The following is a 2,376-nucleotide window of genomic DNA, read 5'->3' on the forward strand; positions in this document are numbered from 1 at the left end:
TGGCATTAGGACATAGGCTATCCAGAGTCTATGACAAACCTGGTTTAAAAAGAAAATTCAGACAATATAATTCTATGTAACCGTCCAGAAGGACATCTGCCCATCCCTCAGCTAGGTGGGCCAGTTTATTTGAGACATCCCCCTTGTCTTCTTGTGACAGAGTAAAAGAAAATAATTATCTGTGAATGGATGACAGAAGGTTTTCCTATTGTTTTTTTTCGGAGCTGGGGATCGAACCCAGGGCCTTGTGCTTACTAGGCAAGTGCTCTACCGCTGAGCTAAATCTCCAACCCCTTAGGTTTTCCTATTCTTAATTGTTGAGCTAGAACTTGCTTAAGGAAAGTCTGTTCCTGAATAGGAACTCAACCTTCAAGTGACACTTGCTTCTGGCTATTTCTGGAACACATTGCAGAAGACTGTGTTACTTCAAAGAAGAAAGCACATATATGTTTTATGATATTTGATTTACTTATTCAAATGAAAAGGATGACTGGAGGTATCAGGCCTAACAATTCTCAACACTGAAAGAAAAAAGCAGAGGAGTAGCAACTTCTTTTTCCAATATTTTTGAAGTATAGCTAACGAAATAGAAATTCTGTGTTTGAGATAGGTAATATTTTGATATGTTTATAATAGTTAAATAATTAGCATCAATCAATCTACAGACATACTCACCACTTTGCACATTTCCCCTTTCTTACTGGAAATTTTAAGCACTCAATACAGCATCCTTAACTATTATCACTATGCTGTACATGAAATCTCTAGGATGCATTAATATTTGGTCACCGAAATCTTTGTCACTGGGTCAACATCACCCCATATTTTCCCCTGTGCCTCTGGCAGCCATTGTACATTCTGCCTATATGATTTCAACTTCCTCAGGGTCTATGAAAAAGTAAGATCATGCATATTGGTATTTCTCTCTCTGCTGACCTCATTTTTTCCTAACATAGCCTTCCAGATTTGGCCATACTGTCACAGATGAAAGACTCTCTCTTTAATGCTGAGTACTATTCTGCTGTGTGTGTGTGTGTGTGTGTGTGTGTGTGTGTGTGTGTCTGTGTGTGTTTCTGTGTGTGTGTGTGTGTGTGTGTGTGTGTGTGTGTGTGTGTGTGTGTGTTTAAGCATCCAGGCATGGTCTTTGTCCGTTTATCCATTGGTGGGGGTTTAGGTTGATACTGTACCTTCCCTAGTATCAATCTTCAGTGAACATGAGAATTGGAGTCTTTTTTAACTATTTTAATATGAAAAATGAAGGTATCTTATTGTTTGGAGTGCTATGAGTCAATGATTTATGTGTGCTCTCTTTATTTCCAAATCCACTCAGTCTTTCAAGAAATATGTATTTTTTTGTTACTAGCATGATATTGCCTTCAGAAAAAAAAACAATTTAAAAATTAAAGGTTATGTCTGCCTAAGATTATGAAATGAGAACGAATTTATAGTAAATAAATCTATACACCTGGTTGTTGTACCGAAGATGTAGCTAATACATAGAAGAAAATCACATCCTGGTTTATTCAAATACCTTAGGGACGACGGGATGATAAAAAAGAAAGATTTAGAATGCAGTGTAATGAACCAGGTGGACAAGAGGGAGAGGTGTGCAGGAAGCATAAACAGCTCTGCGAGTCAAGGAAGCCTGAGAGTGTGTGAAGTGGTGGGAGGTTTAAGGAGCGATGAGCCTGAAGAAATCAGTAGGGATGGCTGTTGGAAGTTCTTGCACATTATGCGAATAAATTTAAATGTTTTCTTTTCTTATGGGAATGTAGAAATACAGAACAAATTTTAAGCACAAAACGACATTGTATTGGGGGGACTAAAAAGATCATTCTTGCAAATCTGTAAAGAAAAGATGGGGAGGGAATGATTGTCGGGCAGAGAGCACTCATGGCTACCTTAGGACACCTTTAATAAATATTTTCATGGAACCATGGAGAACTCCTAAGAGGTTTGTGGAAAAGAGTAAACTCATACAATTTACATTCTAGAAGAATTATTCAGGCTAAAATATAAAATCTGGATTAAAAGTGACAAGATAGGAATGAGGGGCAAAATGTTGGAAATTGTCAGGAGGGAATGAGGGTGAGAAGTGGGAAGAGGCACTGAAGAGATTTGCAAAATAAAGTCTACAGGAATTAGCCATGGCAAGATGCTGCTGTAATCAAGAAATGGAAGTGTAGGACACCTGGATTTGAAGGTCTAAGACATCTGGCTGGGAAGATGGCTATGCCATTAATAGCACAAGTTGCTCTTACTAATCATGTAGGTATGATGACTAGGACCCATGTCTGGTTTCACACCACCCACATGGTGGTACACAGCCATCCGTAACTTCAGTCCCTGGGGATCTGACACCCTTTTTTGGTATTC

The 2,376-nt window shown here is 38.6% G+C and overlaps 1 non-coding gene across 1 annotated transcript; it reads right to left on the minus strand.

The window, feature by feature from the left end:
* Positions 1 to 217: 217 nt before the first annotated feature.
* On the minus strand, positions 218 to 290 carry Trnat-agu10 (transfer RNA threonine (anticodon AGU) 10). Its single transcript has one exon. It is a non-coding gene; the product is annotated as a tRNA-Thr (tRNA).
* Between the last annotated feature and the right edge of the window lie 2,086 nt (positions 291 to 2,376).

Source organism: Rattus norvegicus, chromosome 5 (genome assembly GCF_036323735.1).
Source record: "Rattus norvegicus strain BN/NHsdMcwi chromosome 5, GRCr8, whole genome shotgun sequence".
NCBI lineage: Eukaryota > Metazoa > Chordata > Mammalia > Rodentia > Muridae > Rattus > Rattus norvegicus.